General features: G+C 35.3%; 4 pseudogenes; 1 reads left to right on the plus strand and 3 right to left on the minus strand.

The window, feature by feature from the left end:
- The first annotated feature begins 3,191 nt into the window (after nt 1-3,191).
- Nucleotides 3,192-4,977, plus strand: LOC145389894 (NADH-ubiquinone oxidoreductase chain 5 pseudogene; annotated as a pseudogene).
- Nucleotides 4,978-5,796: 819 nt separating this feature from the next.
- Nucleotides 5,797-6,389, minus strand: LOC145389895 (cytochrome c oxidase subunit 3 pseudogene; annotated as a pseudogene).
- Nucleotides 6,389-7,415, minus strand: LOC145389896 (ATP synthase subunit a pseudogene; annotated as a pseudogene).
- Nucleotides 7,416-9,318: 1,903 nt separating this feature from the next.
- On the minus strand, nt 9,319-10,005 carry LOC145389897 (cytochrome c oxidase subunit 1 pseudogene; annotated as a pseudogene).
- Between the last annotated feature and the right edge of the window lie 281 nt (nt 10,006-10,286).

Raw genomic sequence — 10,286 nt, forward strand, 5'->3', positions numbered from 1 at the left:
AATCGCATAAGCAAATAAAAAATACCACTCCGGCTGAATATGAGCTGGAGTCACTAAAGGATTCGCAGGAATAAAATGATCTGGATCTCCTAAAAGATAAGGATGGAGCAAAGTAAGCAGCACAAGAGCCATTAACATGACCCAAAACCCAACATTATCCTTGAAAGTAAAATAAGGCTGGAAAGGAACCTTATCCACTTGCCTTAAAACACCCAAAGGATTATTCGCTCCAGCCTGGTGAAGGAACAAAATATGAACCAAAGTCGCAGCAGCAATAACAAATGGAAACAACAAATGAAAAGTGAAAAAACAAGTTAAAGTGGCATTTTCCACAGCAAACCCTCCTCAAATCCACTGAACCAAAGAAGTACCAATGTAAAGAATTGCTGAAAACAAATTAGTATTAGTAATTACAGTTGCACCCCAAAAAGACATTTGACCTCATGGTAAAACATAACCTAAAAAAGCTGTCGCCATTACCAAAAAGAGAATCACAACACCTACTATTCAAGCATGAAAAATCATATAAGAACCAAAATACATCCCTCGACCAATATGAAGATAAACAAATAAAGAAAAAAGACGCCCCATTGGCATGTAAAGTCCATAATAACCGCCCATAATTAACATCTCGTTGAATATGAGCTGCCCTAGAAAATGCCAAATCAATATGCGCAACATAATGTATAGCAAGAAACAGACCAGTAACAATTTGAACAACCAAACACAAACCAAGCAATGACCCAAAATTCCAAAAAATAGAAATATTTCTTGGAATTGGTATATCAACTAATGCCCCATTAGCAATTTTTAACAATGGATGAAACTTACGCAACGGTGTTATCATAAGTTATTAACCGTAGAGGACTAGAAGACGAACTTATCACCTTAACAACTACAAACAACGTTAAAAGCAAATAACTAATAATAAACATCGTAAATATAGCTCTAGGTTCATTGTAAATAGTCCTCACATTCATAGCAGAATTTCTAATATCAGAATACTTAGATAAAAAAGTTGTAGTTGATTCCCCAATCTTATTTGCCATTATCACAGGATCCACAAAAATTAAAAAAAAACTGATAATTAATGCTAAAAAAAGGATAAAAAAAAATTCTCTTCTAACCTTAAATTGCTCATTAGCTGCTAAAGACGCACCATAAATAAACAATACTAATATTCCACCCCAAAAAATCAAAAATAAAATATACAAAAACCAGTAACTCTTAGCAAACAATCCAGTGGTAATTGAAATTAAAACCGTTTGAATTAATAGCACAAGACCTGTTGACAGAGGATGAATCAAACGCATAAAAATCAAAGAAAACAAAATAATAAAAGGAAGACCATACATTACCACTCCAATCTCTTGGTGTTTCAAGAAAAAAATTTCATTACTGGTTTACAAGACCAGTTTTTATTTAAACTATTAAAACCAATGTTAACTTTAAATAACTTGTTTTTATTTATTGCATTCACTATAATTTTCAGGGGACAATGAGCTTTCGCTTCAAACCGAAAACATTTATTAAACACCCTTTTAAAATTAGAATTCATCATATTTGGGATCTTCTTCTTAATATCTAACTGCCTTTCCTCAATCAGAAATGAATTATTTTTCTCTCCCTTTTTCCTGGTCCTAGCAGCCTGTGAAGGCGTCCTAGGTCTAGCTCTACTGGTCTCCATTGTTCGCTCCCACGGAAACGATTACTTCAGGGCCTTTAATAGATTAGAATGCTAAAATACCTATTTATACTCCTTATATTAATGACATTTGTAAAGGACTGGTCTTTAATTCAAACAGGAATCTTAGCTGTATCATTTTTATTCGCCATTTTATACAATCACGACTTCTTCATATATAATTTAGGATTTAGATTAGGTACAGACTACTTAAGCTACATTTTGATCCTACTAAGCATCTGAATTATAGCACTTATTGTTATATCCAGAGTAAAAATTACATTCACCTCAAATTTTCCCAGACTATTTTTATTAGTCAACTTAGCTCTATTAATTTTTCTAGTATTAACTTTTAGATCTATAAACTATCTACTATTTTATATTACCTTTGAAGCTTCCCTAATTCCAACCCTAATCCTAATCTTAGGTTGAGGATATCAGCCAGAACGAATTCAAGCAGGAGTTTATATACTATTCTACACCCTATTTGCATCTCTACCGCTCTTAGCCTCTTTACTTTACATCTATAAAACAAACGGAACACTCACTATCGGAGCTCTTTATCAAAGAATTAACCTAAGAGTCCTATCTCTTATTTGATTCGTCTCCTCTATTATAGCTTTCATCGTGAAACTACCTATATACTTATTCCACCATGACTACCCAAGGCACATGTTGAAGCTCCCGTAGCAGGATCAATAATTCTAGCTGGAGTTTTATTAAAACTAGGAGGTTACGGCTTAATCCGAATCTTACCCTTATTTACTGAAATAAACAAGAACCTAAGATGACTATGAGTTAGGCTAAGAATCCTAGGAGGGTTCTTTGTTAGTATTATCTGTCTACGACAAGTAGACATAAAATCCCTCATTGCTTACTCTTCTGTAGCTCACATAAGATTAGTACTCTGTGGGCTCTTAACCTTTCGGTGATGAGGAATAAACGGGGCTGTTGTTGTAATAGTAGGTCATGGTCTATGTTCTGCAGGGCTATTCTGCCTTGCAAACATAGTATATGAACGAATTGGAAGACGAAGTCTTCTAATTAATAAGGGCTTATTAAATTTTATGCCAAGAATAGCACTATGGTGATTCTTACTAAGAATCAGTAATATGGCTGCACCCCCTTCCATTAACTTACTAGGAGAAATCAATCTAATCATAAGAATCATTAGATGAAACAAATTAACTGCCCTAAGAATTAGATTACTATCTTTTTTCAGAGCAGCTTATACTCTTTATCTATATTCACTTAGACAACAAGGTGTATTCTCCAGATCTCTCTACTCTTGTTGCTCGGGAAAAGTACCAGAATACTTAGTTTTAAGACTTCATTGAATCCCCTAAATATCTTAATTCTAAAATGGAACCTAATTATACCTAACATCTAATTAAACCTTTACTTCTTTTATATATTTCAACTATATTACAACTCAGCTCGTTTGGGTAGTTTATTACTAAAATGTTAGTTTGTGGAGCTAAAAAAAATAAAAATCTTATCCTAAACCATGATTTGAAAAATTTCAATACACCTAACAAGAATAGTTTTCCTAATATTTTTTTCTCTAATCTCATTACTCATGTCCCTTCTATGCTTATTTAACAAAACATGCTATATTATTGAATGAGAAATTCTAAGAATCAACTCATCCTCTATCGTTGCAACATACATTTTTGACTGAATATCCTTAATATTCATGGGATTCGTTATATTCATTTCAGCAATAGTACTCTTTTATAGGGGAAGATACATAGAAGGAGACCCCAACATAAACCGATTTATATACTTAGTTCTAGCTTTTGTTCTATCGATAATCTTTTTAATTATCAGCCCTAATTTAATTAGAATTCTTTTAGGATGAGATGGCTTAGGATTAGTATCCTATGCACTAGTAATTTACTATCAAAACGAGAAATCCGCAAACGCCGGAATACTAACTGTTCTATCTAATCGAGTTGGAGATGTAGCAATTCTCTTAAGAATTGCCTTAATATTCATTGAAGGAGGTTGAAATTTCATCTTCCACGTATTTTACCTGGATGACAATTTCACGCTATTAATAAAAAGACTTATCATTATAGCAGCAATAACCAAGAGCTCAAATCCCATTCTCTGCCTGACTGCCTGCTGCCATAGCAGCCCCAACACCAGTATCAGCACTAGTTCACTCCTCAACCCTTGTTACAGCCGGAGTCTACCTTCTCATCCGATTTAGACCCGCATTATCCGAAACAACTTTACCAACCCTACTACTATTCAGCTCTCTAACAATATTTATATCAGGTCTAGGAGCTAATTTCGAATATGACTTAAAAAAAATTATTGCCCTATCAACCCTTAGCCAACTAGGAGTAATATTAAGAATCCTAGCCCTAGGGTTTAAAGACCTCGCATTCTTCCATCTTCTTACCCATGCACTGTTCAAAGCTCTTTTATTCATATGTGCCGGGGCCATAATTCATAATGTAAAAGAATACCAAGATATTCGACTGATAGGAAGATTAGTAACCTCTATGCCCCTAACCTGTATATGCATAAACCTAGCATTATGTGGAACTCCATTTCTAGCAGGATTCTACTCAAAAGATCTTATCCTAGAAATTGCTTTCATAAGATGAATCAATACTGTAATTTTATTTCTTCACATCTTCGCAACCATATTAACAGTATGTTACACTTTCCGCCTAATTTTTTATTCTATAACCGGAGAATTTAACTTAGCTAGGTTCAGAAACATTGACGACTCATCCTCCATTATAACTTCCCCCATACTAGCTCTTAGAAGAGGAGCAATCCTTAGAGGAGCATTATTATCTTGATTAATCTTCCCAAAATCCTATATTATTTGCCTCTCTCCCCTTATAAAAAATCTGGTACTAACAATCAGAATCCTCGGGGGACTAATAGGCTATCTACTCAATATCATAAACGTAAACTTCAAATTAAACTCACTCAACCTTTACCCTCTAGTGGTATTTTCAGGTTCTATGTGATTCTTACCATTTCTATCCACCTTTAACTTACCCAAATCTTGCCTTAGTCTAGGTCAAAACTACTCTCAAATAATCGATAAGGGATGATCCGAAATCAGAGGAGGTCAAGGAATCTTCCAAACATTAATAAACTCGTCTAAACTACATCAAATAATTAGTGATAGGAACTTTAGATCCTTTATAAAAATTTTCCTTATTTTAACCCTTATACTCTCATTCTTTAATATTTACTTTTATAATTTATTTGTAGAATATCGCGTTGAAGTTGTGAAAGAGATGAATCCATCTAAAAGTACTTAGCTTCTAAAAAAATATTTTAACTATACAGCGAAAACGTATCGTGTTATACTTACACCACAGAAGCTCTTCTCTTGATAGGAAGGTAACTTCAATTCAATCATTAACAGTGATTAGCCTCTCCTTTGGCTTCTACCAAAATTAGAGACTACATAGTCAAAGCTTAGGCCGAAACTAAGTGCAAAACTTCGCTTTCTAATCTACTTACTTATTTTTTATCCCCCTCATCAATAAATAGAAATATAAAGAAACAATCAAACTACATCAACAAAATGCCAATACCATGCAGCAACCTCAAAACCAAAATGATGAGTCGAAGAAAAATCTATCTATCTATCTATTGCCAGACGTTTCAATCCCGTTTGGGGTGGCCACAAACAAATCGCCTCCAAGTCACCCTGTCCCCCGCCATTTCACTCCCCTGCTCCCAACTCACATCCCCCTCTCTCATATACCTCTCCACCCCATCTCTCCATCTCATCCTCGGCCTCCCCCTCCCTCTTTCCCCCTCCACCTCACTCACATACACTCTCTTCGTCAGTCTTTCACCCTCCATCCTCTCCACATGGCCAAACCACCTCAGTGTGTTCCTCATAACGCTTCCTATCACATCCACATCAACACCACAACGCTCCTTTATATCCTCATTCGTCAGCCTGTCTCTCCATGTGACTCCACAGGCACCTCTTAAATAACTCATATCCACTGCTCTCGCTCTTGACTTGTGTCCTTCCAACAACGTCCATATAAAGACGATACAAACATACCATCAAAAAAGTAGTAATTACATGTACACCATGGAAACCTGTAGCTACAAAAAAACAAGATCCAAAAACCGAGTCAGCAATAGTAAACGGAGCCTCAAAATACTCCAAAGCCTGAAGAGCCGTAAACTAAACACCTAAAAACACAGTAATGCCAAGACTCTGAAGAGCTTCATTATGATTAGACCCTATAATAGCATGATGAGCCCAAGTCACTGTGGCTCCTGAGGACAAAAGAATAATAGTATTCAAAAGAGGAATTTGAAATGGATTAAACGGAACAATTCCCTTAGGTGGTCAAGTTATACCAATTTCCACAGCAGGAGCCAACCTCCTATGGAAAAAAGCCCAAAAAAACGAAAAAAAGAAGAAAACTTCTGAGACAATAAACAAAATCATTCCTCACCGCAATCCAGCAACCACAACTCTAGTATGTAATCCTTGATAAGTCCTTTCACGTACTACATCTCGTCACCACTGAATTATAGTTAAAATGACAGCAAGAAACCTCAAAACAAGAAGGTCTGTATTAAACTGATGATATCATTTAACTAATCCAGTAGTCAATATTATTGCTCTAATCGACCCAGTTAAAGGCCACGGTCTTATTTCTACCAAATGATAAGCATGATGTCCATGTGATGATGCCATTAGTCAATTTCCCTTGCAAACAAAGTTCTTAAAATGGCAAAAAACATAAGATTGAATAACTGCAACAGCAAATTCAAGCAAAAGAAGTAAAACCTGAGCAACAAATAAAAGAATTAAAAAATAAGAAGTTAGTGAAGGACCAGTCCCTCCCAGAAGAGTTAACAACAAATGACCAGCCATCATATTAGCCATCAACCGAACTGCTAAAGTCCCAGGTCGAATAATGTTCCTAATACTCTCAATTAATACCATAAAAGGCATTAAAACTACAGGTGTTCCCTGAGGAACTAAATGAGCAAACATATGTTGAGTATGATTAAACCAACCATAAATCATAAAACTTAATCAAAGAGGAAGAGCTAACCCTAAAGTCATACCTAAATGTCTAGATCTAGTAAAAACATAGGGCAAGAGACCAAAGAAATTATTAAAAACAATGAACGAAAACAAAGAAACAAAAATAATAGTTCTACTTTGTAGTTTGGGTCCAAGAATATTTCTAAACTCCTGATGCAAAGCCATATTTAACTTATATCACACAACAGACCACCGAGAAGGAGAAACCCAATAAATACAAGGCAAAAATATCAATCCCAAAAAAGTAGAAAGTCAATTTAATTCCAACTCCATTAAACCAGAGGAAGGCTCAAAAATAGAAAATAACCTTGCTATCACGTTCAAATCTTTTCTACAATATCAATCTCCCCCGATCTCGATTAAATTTTTTTGGGGGACTCTAATATTATAATTCATTACAATGAAAACAATAAATGTAATTAAAAACATGATAACTAAATTCAGCCACAAAATAGGAGCCATCTGAGCGATTGGATGATATCCTCACAGGATAACTTAAGCCTGACAAACTTATGTTATTTTTTAACTAATCAACCAAACAATTATAATCATAAACGGAATTAAAAGCCCAAAAAAATTAACAAACATACAATACGGCATAACCCATTTAAACCCCTGCTGATCCACAAAAGAAATGACCAACTTAGGAGTCCTAATAGTCAAAGACATAATTGATACTCGAAGATAAAACTACAAAGTCACAAGAGCTGACCCAAGAAGCACAACCAGCAAAACAAAATTACCTGCCCCTGCCAACTCTTGAATAACTAACCACTTAGGAACAAACCCAGTAAAAGGAGGAAGACCCCCTAACAACAACAAAGAAAAAAATACTAACATCTTCACCTCAACGGAAAAATTATAAGTCAAAAGATGATTAAAATGGAAAGCTTGCTTACAATGAAAAAGAACAACAATAGATAAAGAAATTACAGAATAAAACAAAAAATAAACACCCATAGTCACTTCTCTTACCAAAACAGAAGAAAGCATCCAACCAATATGATTAATTGAAGAAAAAGCCAACACCTTACACAAAGAAGTCTGATTAATACCCCCCACCGCACCTACAACAGCCGACAATATCCTAGCCACAGAAAAATACACTTCCATCATCCTCATCCTAGCCAAATAACATAATAAAAACAAAGGAGCAATTTTTTGAACCCTCATCAAAATTATAGCCTGAGGTCAAAGCAAACCCCCCATAACTTGAGGAAACCAAAAATGAAAAGGAGCACCTCCTAACTTTAAAATTAAGGCACAAAACAAAATAACAGAAGCAACCCTAAAATAAATTAACATAAAAGAAGCTGAAAAAATAATTAAAGAAGAACCCAAACTTTGAATTAAAAAATACTTCAAAGCCGCCTCCGAAGAATATTGGTTACTTTTAGTAATCCTAAGAGGAATAAATGACAGCAAATTCAACTCCAACCCAACTCAAGCCCTAAATCATGAACAAGATGAAATAGAAAGCAAAGATCCCAAAACTAAAGTAGAAAAAAACAACAAATTAGGATAAGAAAAATAAATTCAAAAGAGAAAAATCCTTTAATTAACACAAATTAATTAACTATTTCTTTCGCAGGTATAGGTAATAGCTAAATTACAAAGTTGACATTATCAGCGTCAACCTCTCTAAGAACTATACCACTTTTAACCACTAAAAAGAGGGAATTATACCCATAAATGGGATATGAACCCATCACCTTTATCTTAGCTTATCTTTTTAACTACCCACCAGAAGTAATCATACTATAACAGGTTTAAAAGACCTACACTTAAACTTCAGTCATCTGGTGAAACTTAACCTAAGCCTCATCAGAAGATGTAACTCATGACAAAAAAGACTTAACAGAAACTCTTTCTACTACAATAGGCATAAAACTATGATTAGCACCACAAATTTCCGAACACTGACCATAAAACAAACCGGGACGAGAAATTAAAAACCTAATCTGATTTAAACGACCAGGAATAGCATCAACTTTTACCCCTAAAGCAGGAATAGTTCAAGAATGAATAACATCCGCTGCCCTTACCAGCACCCGAATCTGAGTATTAAAAGGCAACACAGCTCGATTGTCAACATCCAAAAGCCGAAATCCAGCCTCCCCTAACTCCTCAGTAGGAACCATAAACGAATCAAACTCCAACTGAGAAAAATCTGAATACTCATAACTTCAATACCACTGATGCCCAATAGATTTTAAAGTTACACTTGGGTTATTAACTTCATCCAACAAATGAAGAAGTCGCAGCGAAGGTAAAGCAATAAAAATCAAAATCAAAGCAGGCAAAACAGTTCAAATCACCTCAATTGTTTGATTTTCTAATAAAAAATGATTAATAAACCTATTAAAAAATAACCTAGCCATTATATATCCTACAAGAGTTGTAATAAGAATTAAAACTACTATCGCGTGATCATGAAAAAAAATTAACTGCTCCATAAGAGGTGAAGCCCTGTCTTGCAATCCCATATACCCTCAAGTTGCCATTAATTAATTCTAAAAGAGAATAATATTCTCATTCATAGGTCCTAAACCTAGTGCATTAATCTGCCATTTTAGAAATCAGAAACTAAAGGAATATCCATATATCTATGATCTGCAGGAGGATGGGCATGCTTTCACTCAATAGAGGTAGGGAAATACATTGAAAACACAACTACATGATAAGACACCATTCTCTCTCAAATAATAATAATAAATCCTAATACAGCCACTAAAGAAATCATAGACCCAAGTGATGATAAAACATTTCAAGCTGTATAAGCATCTGGATAATCAGAATACTGCCGAGGCATCCCATTCAACCCTAAGAAATGCTGAGGGAAAAAAGTAATATTAACTCCTAAAAACATGGTACAAAAATGAATCTTCAACCACTTAGGATTTAATGCTAACCCAGTAAACAAAGGATATCAATGCGCCAACCCAGCAAAAAGCCCAAAGACCGCACCCATGGAAAGCACATAATGGAAATGCGCTACAACATAATAAGTATCATGTAAAATAATATTAATCGAAGAATTAGCTAACACAACCACTGTTAATCCTCCTACCGTAAATAAAAAAATAAATCCTAATCCCCAACACATAGAAGGTCTATAATTAATTTGCGTTCCATGAAGAGTTCCCAATCACCTAAAAATTTTAATTCCAGTGGGAACCGCAATAATTATTGTTGAAGACGTAAAATACGCTCAAGTACAGTAATCACTCTAATATCCGGACGCCCAATAACCGAACATCCCCACTAACCGAACCTTATCGTCCTGGGATCAAACATTCCCAAAATGGTCCGAAAATCCAAAAAAATTGGAAAAAAAACCGATTTTTTGCCGTCCGTAATTTGAACTTGCCGCGCGCGCCGCGTGAGAGCATTGTTTTGGTTCGTCATTCCTCCGACGTCCGATAGAGCGCCGCTGCATCCTCCCCACTTCCCGCCTGTCTCTCACCGCGACTGGACCTGCGCTCTTCGTAATGGCTGCCCACGTGCTCGCTTTTGTGGTGGTGCCGTACTTGCTGCAAG

Source organism: Coenobita brevimanus, unplaced genomic scaffold (genome assembly GCF_032717465.1).
Source record: "Coenobita brevimanus isolate Jiangsu-jjx unplaced genomic scaffold, ASM3271746v2 jjx.HiC_scaffold_2590, whole genome shotgun sequence".
In the NCBI taxonomy this organism is placed as follows: domain Eukaryota; kingdom Metazoa; phylum Arthropoda; class Malacostraca; order Decapoda; family Coenobitidae; genus Coenobita; species Coenobita brevimanus.